The following is a 12,049-nucleotide window of genomic DNA, read 5'->3' as shown; positions in this document are numbered from 1 at the left end:
ACATGAAAAAAGGATTACAAAAATTCTACAGAAGAAGTTAAAAACTTAAAAGAAATATTGCTGTCTACTCCAGGTACTGGGTGGGGAAGAAATAAACACCTTCTAAGAGAAATATAAGAAATAGAAATGCCAAGACCACACTAAATGTGGGTGTGATATACAAATGTATGCTTAGTAGGTGGTATGAGTTATAAGCCTAGAAGTTGACATAATTTTTCCATGAAAACCCCAAATCACTACACAAACAAGTCTAAAATCACTCTGTAAGGAGGCATCCACAATTCTAGGAACACAGAATTCCCACAGAAATTACTTGACTTCAAGGCAACTGAAAGACCTAGGTTCCAGTTTCAAATGTGCACCTGATTTTCTTTTTATTTAATTTATTTTCAGTGTTAAAGAATTCATTATTTATGCACCACACCCAGTGCTCCCTGCAATACGTGCCTTCCTTAATACCCACCACCAGGCTCCCCTAACCTCCCACCCCCCACCCCTTCAAAACCCTCAGATTGTTTTTCAGAGTCCATAGTCTCTCATGGTTCACCTCCCCCTCCAATTTCCCTCAACTCCCTTCTCCTCTCCATCTCCCAATGTCCTCTGTGTTATTTCTTATGCTCCAAAATAAGTGAAACCATATGATAATTGATTCTCTCTCCTTGACTTATTTCACACAGCATATTCTCTTCCAGTCCCATCCATGTTGATACAAAAGTTGGGTATTCATCCTTTCTGATGGAGGCATAATACTCCATAGTGTACATGGACCACATCTTCCTTATCCATTTGTCCATTGAAGGGCATCTGATTTTTGACACCAGTAAGCAGTATGGGCCCTGGTTCCCTACTTTTATAATGCAGGCTCTGCCATGCCCCAGGACAGGCCTTCTAGGGATATCATGAGCAATTACAAGGCTACGTGTAGAAAGATACCATTTATAAGTATACATACAAAAATACAAAATGCGTATAATGATCAAATTTCTGTGCACATTTTCCTTTTAACCCAACATGTACAGTGGTAAAAGTCAAAAGATTCTACTGAATAAGTTATCTGGTCTGGATACATTTGGAAGAGATTGTTCTGTGCCATAGGACACAAGAACAGCAATATAAATGTGAGCATTTGTCACCTTTACACATCAAATGAAAAGATTTTTAATATTTAGAAACTCACTGACATTCCCCCTAGAAAGTCATTTCCAAATACCCTTTAAAAAGTGAATGTGTAATGGAAAATTTAACTTTTCTATTCACAGCTTCATGTCACCACATTTCCTTACTTTTGAAAATCAATAGATGCTATTAATCATTTCTTTCAATACCCAGAGATTTCAGGTGCCTTTAAAGGTGAGCTGCAAAAGTTTGGGAAGGATATTCATGGCAGGACTAGTGGAGAAAAACTACCCCAGGAGTTACAGATAATCGCAGGCATTATTAGGTATTAAGATTATTGTCATATCTCTTGGGGCTCCAGATAGAGACCTCAGACTTCAGAAGTATCACAATAAACAAGTATAACCCTCAAATAACAGATAATGAACTCCTTGCAAGTCAGACTTTTAAAAAAAAGGACTTTGCTCTCTGACTCATAGACCAGGGACAAGAATACCTGGGGGTTGATTGCTGCTATCTCTAATATCATTCTCCTTTTTGTTTTGTGCATATCCTTATAGTCAATGTGGTAATGCCATAGTCAGGAGGGCAGGAAAGTGCTCCCAAAAGAAGGGTGAGTCCTAAGAGGTATTGTGACTGGGAGGTGCTCTTTTCACCAAAGGATCATAAAGTGGATCACAAGAGAACTTCTGCAAAATAGTACCCACTTTGCTTAGGTCCCTGTGTGTCCATGTTTACACTGTAATAAATTCGGAAGCATCAAACAAAGATGAATTACAGCTGACAAATTTACAGGTTAGAGCAGTGGCTATCAAACTATAGCAGGCTTCAGAACCCTCCTCAGAACCTGTTAAAACCCGCCTCCAGAGTTTCTGATTCAGTCTGTCTGGGGCAAGCCTAGATAATCTGCTTTTTCACCAACTCCTCAAAGTTTCTGATTCAGTAGATCTGGGGTGGGGTGACAATTTGCATTTCTTCCACGTTCCCAGGTGACATTCATGCTACCGATGCAAGGGCTACACTTTGAGAACCTAATTGAAAGCAAGAAGTTTTTGACTTCTTATCAATAACTCTTTAGAATAAAGATTCATTTTTTTGTCCTCAATAAAACCATCATTGGAATGAAGACTTCAATGGAGCCCAAGTACCAAAATACTAAAGAATAAATGAAGACAAGTATTGTAAGGACAATAATGGCAATGACATCCAACCCTCTTATTATCAATCAGGCATTTTCTCTAACCCTCATTGCAACACTTCAAGGTATATAGTACTTTTATCCCATTTTTCAGATAAAGAAACTGAAGCTCAGATCTTTCTGAGCACAAAACTTGTATTTTTTTCCACACCACTTGACTCATAAGAAATAACAAGATTATGACCAGTGTCCCTAGCTAAAGCTTTCAAAAGTCAGTTTCCTACTAACAAGGTTATTATTGGTTTACCCTACAACAGCACAAAAAGGAATACCTGTGTATAAGTACCCAGTATCAACGGAGGATGGACCAAATCAAATAGTTCAGCATACCTTATAAAGTTGTTCCCCATGTTGCCGCCATTTTCTCCTCTAATTCTCTTAGTTCCTATATTTATAAAACTCCAAGTTAAAGAATTTTTTCCAGATAATACTAAAGGCCCAAATAATTTTGAACTCTTGGTCCTGGGGCGCTGTGAAAGATTAGCCTTGTTGGGGTAGACCAAATTATCAGGTCTTCATAGAATTTGTGGCCTATAAAGCTTAGTACCATCAGAGTCCATTATAAAAACCATGCTTGTCTCCACTGGAAACAGCATCTGTAGCTTTGAGAAGTGAAGTGAAGTCGGCTCTAATCAAAACAAAGCTTTTTCTTTCCTCTCATTTATGTTCATGGACGGGGCAATCGGAATTACTGAACTCAAGCCAGATGATGGTTGGCTAAAGACAGCTGTCTCTCTAGTGCTAATCAGTAGTGATAAATGTACTGTCAGCTTAGGACATGTGGATGGGGCAGTTGAATACAATTCTTGGCACAAGTTCCACGTGACTCAAGTGATGAGAAGGTAGGAGGGAACACAAAGTGCAAAGGGCACGTGTAATAGAGTTCCTTTGAACTAGAAATCCTTTTTAGCCTGGGTTAAAATTTTTGGATAACCCTTAGGAAGTGGCCAGTGCTATCACAAGGCACCATCTTTTGGTAGACAAAGGAAAACAACATGAGAGCAAAAACAGACTCTTCAGAGTGGATTAATTTATTCAACCAGGGAGGAGGAGGAATCACCTCCAACTAGGGCAACTTCAAGTTGTAATTAAGAGTAACTCTCCATGCTGTGGGCTGAGTGACATCTGGTGCCTATCCTGGAATCCAAACAAGTCATCAGTAAGACACTTTAATTAGTGCACTAACTCCATACCTCACAATAGTATTGCCGGATCCCCAGAATAGGGCAAGAGGCCAAATTTCTATGCTTACCCCTTTTTCAAACTTAAAAAAACATGCTGCTCTTTCTCTGAAAAGATGGAATATTCCCTTTTCACTTTGGGTGGCATGCCAAATAAAGGCTTTCACATTTCAAATAGTTATTGATTGAACTGATTTATGAATAAAAGGAGATAGAGGCAAATAATTAGATGGGTTTTCCTCCTGCAGCTTATGATTTGATGTGAAAATGCTTTTGCATCTAAGCCAAAACAGCTCAAGTCTGCCGTCTAGAGCTGGTCGCCCCCACCCCACCCAGAAAAACCCATTCCTCTGAGCCATGTCACACTATAGCTCCAGGCAAAAAATGTAGACATTCTCCCCGTACCACATCCAGGTTAAAAAAATCAAGGGCAAGGTGACACTCTTTAGGTGGAGCTGAGTCCAACTCCTGGGGAAATTTTCAAACTTTAAACTGAAAAGACACCATTAACCTGTTAAGAAAAGCTGCCCAGGGTCGGGAGTAAAGACAGCTGGGTTTTAGGGGCAGCTCTGCCACTCACTATCTACTATAAACTAACTTTTACCAAGCATACTCTGAAAAGGATTTGAGGCAGCAGCCAGTAATTCACTGTGTGTCTTAGACAATGCTTTTGAGTTCTCTGGGCCTCAGGTTCTTTATCAGTGCACGTGATCAGATGGGGCATGCTCTCAGAGCACTTCCAACATTCAATCTCTCTGATTAATTATCAGCATTACCAAAGTGATTTATATTTGCTCAGCAATTTGGAATTTGACTTTCATACACATCATTCCTTTCACCGACCCTCACAACTATCCTTGTTGGCAGTCATGACAGGTGAGAAAAGAGATAATCAAAAAGATCTATAACAACTTATTATTATTTGTCAGAAGGATACCCCAGGTTTTCTTGTGGTTTTTCCACTCTACCTCTGAAATCTGAAAAATATAACCAGCTACAGATGATTCTATGAGAAGATAAGCTCTAGTGATCTTTACCTCACCACTTACTGACTGAGCCTTCATACCCTCATCTACTTAATAAGAAGGCTGGACTGGAATATTTTAATGTCTTTTCCAGTTTTACTACTGGATATATCAATGAAACACAGAGAAAGTTATTCAGCAGCAAGTCAACCTCTGATGTGGTCTTTGCCTTGATGAAATTTCTACAATCTGAGGACCACTCTTTGCTCTCACCAGAATAACAGCTCTTATATCTCCCATTGAGTCTATGACTCTCCGTAATCTAAGTCACTGTCTCAGTATCTCAGTATATGAGATACTAAGTTGCATCTTGTAGGAAAGCCTTCCTCCAATTACCTACTTCTCTCTATCCCAGTTCCAGGTGTCTATGCTATAGTTTCTAAATACCTGCCCATCCCAACCTCAGCTTTCCTGTTATCATTCAAAGCCAGTTGTTCCCCTTCTCCACCATCTATTTTTTTTTTCTCCCTTTTACAGCCTGTGAGTTTGACAGAGTTGGTGAAGGTCTATTTTTCTGTCACTGTGGCAAATGTGAAACCAGATGTGATCTGGCTAGGGGGACCCAGGTACCAAAGAGTGGAACTGACATTAAAAAATACTCTGCCTAAGGACTAAAACTCCAAACACTGCAGATTGTTCCAGAGAGATCTGAGGCCTCTTCTTCTCTAACTTCTTCATTTTTCTAACAAGAGTTTGTATGGGTTACCTGGAGGCAAATCAGATTATTTGAGGGTCAACAAAAGACATAAAGAGAAAAAAAAATAGGGTTGCCAAGTATTAATGCCTTTCCTTACCACAATGATTTCCCAGATCCTGACACTTGGCCCACTGGCTCCCACCCCAGGAATTTTCTATTTCCAAAAACAAGGCAAATGCTGGGACTCTGGATTATTGGAATATTCTTTTGCATTTAGCATTTTAGTCATCTGAGGAAGTCCCAAATTTACCCATAAGTAGGCCTATTCTTGGATTCCCACCACTTATGCAAACACACAGAAATGCAATGAGAGCTTTCAACCAAGAGCACAATACCAATCACCATCATGTACCTTGTGTATACATGGCCATAACCAGTCACATCTTGCTAGAAGCTTAGCAGCAAGATAGAATTGCTGGAATATCAGGGTCTAACTGGTTCTGGCCAAGAGCAGCACTTCTCACCTCTAGCACCTAAGGTGTTCTTTGAACACCTACCTCCCAGCCAAAGACTTAAATTGATACCAAGTCCTCAGAGATCAATTACAGAGAATAAAACCTTCCACTAACATTTCCCTGGCCCAAGTCTGCTCACATTCACAGTATCCAGACACATGGATACACCATCCTTTCTATTCCTACCTCCATAGCAATTGCCTTCTCTCAGAAAACCTAGTCCAGGCCAGATTACAATTTCTGTGGGCTCTGGGAGCAGCTTCAAACCAGTTTCTAATCCCTTCCCCAAAACACCACCACGTACAGTCCCATGCTGCTGGCATATTGCTAAAAATCGGCCCCTGTTTATTTCCTGCCTCTAACTCTATAAAATCAGCTCAGCCAATTCCACCTGGCATTTAATTTTCTCTATGATCTTCCCAAACAAATCTCATCTCCCACTCAATGCCCTGCTGCTTTTTAAACTCCGAGCTTTAGTTGTTACAGTGCCCTGGGCATGAGTTGCCCTTTTCTCAGCTCTACTTGTAAAAGCCTCCTATTTGTGAAGCCTCAGCTCAAATGCCTTCCCCTCTAAGAAACCTGCCATAACTGCTCTGTCATCTACCACTCTTAGTGTATGCAAAATTCATACCTCCCTCCTTTGTCAGCTCATAGTACTTTGTTTGTATCACTTCTAAATCTCTTATCATCTGCTGCACACAGTATAATTGAGAACCTGCCATGGTGCTTTTCACTAGTGATTGTATAAATGCTGATGTTTGCATTTTCCATGGCACCTAGGACCATGCCTTACACATAGTCTGTGTTTGTAAACATGTACTGAGTTAGGCTATTCTCTCCCCGATAGCCATTACTCTACATGATCAGCCTTATTTTTCCTCACATTAATAATGAGTTCTCGCTGAGATGGGCAACATTTTTCAAAAACAGAGAGGGGTTGGATGTTCTGTTCATTTTACTAGGATATATCAGGAAAACATTGTCATGAATGGCTTCAAGAAAAGCACCAACAGAAATAACTTAGCACCCAAATATTCCTACTTTTCAAGTCCAGCCTCTGACACAGTACAGAAATTTCATCCTCCCTCGATATTCTCAGTCATGGGACACACTACTTCATACTGCCGCTTTAGAAAGTAAAACTGTAAGTGACCTGAACCATTTTCCTTCATTGGAGGCAAAGGGTAAAAGTGGCTCCTCTCTGAATAGTTAGCCTGAGAATAATTTATGGCAGTTAATTAAACCCAAGCCTGATATTTTCTATTTTTAAAGGAGGAACCAATTGTTTACTCATTCATTTCCCTTGATATGCTTAGGAGCACTTTTAAGTACATTGTCAAATGTCAAGCAGAGGTGAGTGGCAGCCTGAAATTAAAGCAGTCCCTCTATGCCCTGGGCTTAGCTTCTCTTGGTCTGCTGGGCACTATGACTTAGAAATGAAACTCTGTTATGCTCTGATGCTCTCCACTTTTTTTCAGATTTCATTTTAATAACTTTATTGACATGTCAGGGTAGACAAAGTTGTCAAAGGTGGTATCAAATGGCCAAATAAATCCAAGCTTGATCTATCCTCATTTCCTGTTGCTTTACCGTCTGTTTCTAACATAACCAGGGTCCATTCACAAATCTCTGATGCTTTGTGATGTCAGACAGACTTTCAGTGTCTCCTTGAAGAGTCTCCCTAGCACATTAAGGAACATATGTCTCTATTATATCAAATCTGGGAGGCTGACTGGTCTTGAAACACTAGCCTATAATGAAATACAATTCAAAACTTTGGCTTAGCTCCTCACACAGTTGTGCATGAAGATTTTATACAGTTTTATACAGTTTTATACAGTTTGAAGATGTGAGCGACCACTTTCCACTCCTGCCACCATGGCAGACATTGCTAATTAATCAGAGCCCTTATATTGGGTTTGTTCAGAGAAATAGAACCAATAGGAGGTATATGCATAAAGAGATTTATTATAAGGAATTATGATATGATGATACATGATTATAGAGGCAACAAGTCCCAAGGTCTGTAAGAGAGCCAATGGTTTAGCTCCCATCTGACTCTGAAGACCTGAGGACCAAGACCGCTGATGGGGTAGTCTGAGTACTAAGGTAGGCAATCTTGAGACCCAGGAAGAGCCAGTGTTTCTGTCCATGCCCAAAAGCAGAAAAAAGCTGACATCCCAGTTCAAAAGCAATCAGGGAGGAGGAATTCTCTCTTACTCAAGGGAGGGTCAGCACTTTTGTTCTCTTCAGACTTTCAACTAATTGGATGAGGCTTACTTACATTAAGGAGAGCAATCTGCTTTACCCAGTCTGCCCATTTAAATGTTAATCTCATCCAAAAACACCCTCACAGAAAGTCCCAGAATAATGTTTGACCAAATATGTGGACACCCCATTGCCTGGTCAAGTTGACACATGAAATTAACCATCACAGCCCTCTTTCCCAATGAGCCCACAGAGGCTTCAGCCTTCATCAGGATGGGCCCCAGTCAGTGACTCCCAAACAACCAGAGTTGGAACAAGAGCTAAAAGCTATTTGCTATCTGAGAGTCTAGTAAAAAAGTCATACTAGGTCACTAAAAAGAATCATAAGAGCACTAGAGCTGGTCAGATCTATGGTTCATTAAGCTCAATATCCTATTATAGAGGCAACTACAAAGGAAGGACTGAGGGAGGAATCAGTGTCCGCTTTGACACCAACCTTAAAAGCTATCTTCCTTTAGTACTTCTAATGGATCTGCAGGTCCTAAACTTTACCCAAGGCCATTTTGAATTCGAGTTCTCAAATGAGTAATAACTAAGCCAGTGCAAGTCTTCAGGCGTGTGAAGGGGTGGAGCTAGCTCTTGGCACTTGACCGATCGACTCTGCACTGAGATTTTTTTTTCTTTAATTTTATTTTTTCAGGGTTCCAAGAGTCATTGTTTATGCACCACACCCATGCACTGAGATTTCTTAATACTCCCAATGCACAAGTTTGAGGTAAGTGGTGCTTTCACTTTGTTGGCTTTGCATTTTTATTTACCAAACCATTCTTTCCGAATTCAGAATTCTCCATGGACAACCTAGAGACACATAGTACTTTTGTCCCTTCATGGTTAACAACCAGGTACTGAGTACCTCTTGTGAGTGAAATTAGTTATTTCATTTGCAATATTCCCATTACAACCTACACACACACACACAAAAAAAACAAAAACACATGTGGAATGCTTCTCTCCCAGGATAGCCTTGTGACTCCCTGTCTGTTACTTACTCTTATTAAATAGCCACTTTCCAGTGAGGCCTTCTGAGCCACCATGTCTAAAGGGGCAAATCATCCCTCCCATCCCTAATCATTATTTCCCTTTTCCTGCTTTATTCTTTTCTTTAGCTCTCAACACCATCTAACATACTCTGTATTCTTTTTTTTCTTACTTTCTGTTTTTATCCCTCACTAGGACGTAAGTGGATAGAGATTTTTGTCTGTTTTGTTCATTGTTAAATTCCCAGCAACTAAAACAATGTCTAGTACACAGTAGGCATTTGGCATGTTTGTGAAATAAATGAAGGAATAAACACTCTGAAGTAAGTATCATTATTACATTTTACTGATGATAAAGTCATGCAAGTGCAAAAAGATCAAGAAACTTGCTTGAGGACATAAATACTTTCCCCCAAAATGAAATAACAGGAAAGAGAGGTGGCGTGGGGAGAGAGAGAAAGTACCCTAAAAATATTTTTATGCATTTGGAAATGGTTTCAGCAAGTGGACCATAGTTGCACTGTACTTGTCCTGCATCTAACACACATGTGGAACCTCTGTGGCTGGGCTTAGCATGTGTTCCTTGGCATTTGTTAATTCTGTAGTGATGAGCAGCTCTCCTCCAAGGGCTATGTCTAATGCTGTGCCTTAACCGAAGGACAACAGCAAATGTATTCATTCAATTCCATAACGACAAAGACTTGCATTTGTAAAGCTCTTAACTCTTTTTTTAGTGTGCTTTCACACAGATTTAATTTAACATCACCTCTGCAAAGTGGATGGGACTGGTAGTATTTTATCTCCACTTTACAACAGAGAAAACAGAAAATCAAAGCTTCCATGTGATTTGCTCGAGCTCCTACTTCACATGGCAAGCCACCCCCACTGTCTGCTCTGAAAAACCATCTTTGCACAGCTCCCAGTCCCACTCAAGGTTCGCAGCTACTACACCCACCACCTCAGACTCCTAGCCCTTTACCACTAGTGTCCTCCAACTCTCACTTTCCTTCTAACCCGTGGCATTGGGTCCCCAGTGTGCCCCATCATGTCAGATGCAGCCATGGACACCAGCTCCCAGATGACCACCAAGGACTTACAGGAGAAGGAAGTTGTGAAGGAGGTGAGAATGGGAGAGAAGCGCCTGCTGGTGGGAAAGCTCAAGAAGAAGATGGGGAGCAGGAGGCCGACAATGATGAAGAAGACGAAGATGAAGAAGATGAAATGAAGAAGATGAAGGAGCAGGGAGGAAGAGAAGGAGAAAGAAGGTGATGCTGAGGAAGAGGATGGAAAGGAAGGCTGTGGCAGGCTGTGGAAGGCTGAAGATGATGAGGATGACAATGTCCACACCAGGAAGCCCAAGACTATTGAGGATGACTAGACAGCAAAAAAGGAAAAGCTGGACTTCACGAAAACAGAGGCCACCATGACCATTCACCCTCTGCTTCCCATGTCAGACTCTAAACATGGTCACCTTCAAGTGGACAGTCCCAGCCAGCTAAAGCCAGGGAATTGGAAATGGGGGGCGGGGGGTGGAAGCAGGGACAAAACTTCCAAAGCCCTCCCTTCCTTTGTTAATTTTTTTTAATATTTTATTTTATTTATTATTTTAGAGCAAGCACACTCATGGGTGGGTGAACAGGGGAGGCTCAGAGTGGGGGAGAGAGTGGCAGAGAATCTCAAGCCCAGTCCTGGGTCAAAGCTGCCTAGGGCTCCATCTCAGGACCTTGAGATCATGACCTGAGCAGAAGCCTAGAGTCCCACGCTTAACCAACTGAGCTGCCCAGGCACCCCATCCTGCCTTACTTCTTAAAAGTACTTTCAAAAGGAAAACTTGTTTGTATTTTTTATTCACATTTTACATGTTTTACATATTGCTAGGGGTCAGCCATTTTTAATAATCTGAGATAACCAAGCTGGCCTTCCCATGGTTCTCTGTCCTACTTCTGACTTGACTTGTGCTGTGACCCTGTTCATTATAATCTCAAAGTGGGGGGAGGGAGTCTCTGTAAAAAAGCAAAACCAACAACAACAACAAATCTTATTCCAAGCACTGCAGTCACTTTGTTTCTGTGTATACTTAGTAGCTGGCTTGTAGCAGTTGGATAAAAAGGCCAAAGATAAAAGGTTTCTTTTCTTCCCATTTTTGTCTATGAAGTTGCTGTTTATTTATTTATTGGACCTGTTTGATGTGTGTGTAAAACAATGTTGTCCAGCAGAAACCAGAATTTTATGTTGCTGAGTTGTTCTGCACAAACAAACAAACAAGACAAATGACAAGGCAGCCCTGAAGATGGAATCAGACAGACCTGGTACGAAACTCATACTTGCTTCTTCTAGCTGTGAAACTGGGAGAGGCTCGTTAGCCTCTCTGACTCTCCATTTCTTTAGCCACAGAATAGGGACCCTACCCCCTCAGAAGGCAGTGGTGGGAAATAAATGGCATGATGTACCCAATGCGGGAAGCCCAGGGTCAAGGACATGAGGGGGTGCCCCAAATGTTACCTCTCAATCCTGTTCCCTGCCCTGCTCCCCTGCTTTTCTCCTGCCTCCTAGCCCATGACTCTTCCAACAGGAACAGTTACGTAACTCCGGACGGAGACTCATTTTTTTAGGGACTTCTTTTAAAGGCTGGTAGACATTTCGATGAGTTTATCAGTATCTCAGTCAGAGAATTCAAGAGCCGGTGCAGTGTTTTATAGTTCAAATGCCAGATGTCCTTCTAGGAGGCCAAAGCATGTGTGATTAGAGCGGGCAGCAGCTACTGACTTTCCCAAATAAAATCTAAGAAACCGTGGTTTTGTGGAAGGTCTCCTGCGAGAAGTATTTTTCACAATGAAAATGCAGTTCTCTGGTAGCAGGTCACCGTACTCTTAATGTGCTCCAAAAGAACCGTCGGTTTTATAGTTCATTGAACAGATTCGTTTGCATATTAACTGGTGTTCTCTCCTCTTCTGCCTGCAGTGCTTATATGCACAGTGTACCCTTCCATAAAACATGCTTAACAACAGGGACCCAGCCCGACGGTGTTGGTGACAATGTTCAGTTAAAAGCAAGGAGCTTGTGGGACGCCTGGGTGGCTCAGTTGGTTGGACGACTGCCTTCGGCTCAGGTCATGATCTTGGAGTCCCGGGA

The 12,049-nt window shown here is 41.3% G+C and overlaps 1 pseudogene; it reads left to right on the top strand.

The window, feature by feature from the left end:
- Positions 1-9,962: 9,962 nt before the first annotated feature.
- LOC132015212 (prothymosin alpha-like) lies at positions 9,963-10,295 on the top strand (annotated as a pseudogene).
- Positions 10,296-12,049: the final 1,754 nt, after the last annotated feature.

The sequence above is a fragment of the Mustela nigripes genome, chromosome 4 (assembly GCF_022355385.1).
Source record: "Mustela nigripes isolate SB6536 chromosome 4, MUSNIG.SB6536, whole genome shotgun sequence".
Lineage (NCBI taxonomy): Eukaryota > Metazoa > Chordata > Mammalia > Carnivora > Mustelidae > Mustela > Mustela nigripes.
This window is presented reverse-complemented; position numbering and strand designations above follow the sequence as displayed.